This window comes from Arachis hypogaea, chromosome 13 (genome assembly GCF_003086295.3).
Source record: "Arachis hypogaea cultivar Tifrunner chromosome 13, arahy.Tifrunner.gnm2.J5K5, whole genome shotgun sequence".
Classification (NCBI taxonomy): Eukaryota; Viridiplantae; Streptophyta; class Magnoliopsida; order Fabales; family Fabaceae; genus Arachis; species Arachis hypogaea.
In genome coordinates, this window is record NC_092048.1 from 78,202,954 (window position 1) to 78,203,321 (window position 368).

Genomic DNA, 368 nt, shown 5'->3' on the forward strand with positions numbered 1-368 from the left:
GAATGCACTTCACTCATAATTCAAGAGATATCTTAGCCTTTTACCTATTGATAAACAACTAGCTAACAAATACCACCACAACATTAGGACTTAATTCTGCACATTGAATTTACTCTTGTTTTTCATAGCAACTTATAAACTCTTTATTAGCTCAGGACAGCATACAATTCAAGCAAGATAAAATGAAAGTAGGGCACTTAACAGCGCCCCGAAATGTAAATAAAGAGAAACAAGCAGAATATGATGTTCATGAGACAGGTTAAATCATACTTCCAATTAAGCACTCAAAATCGAGACAGTTAGTAAATACAACTCTTGATGTTTCTTATTTTCTCCTTGTCATCATCATCCATAAATTTTGCATCCTT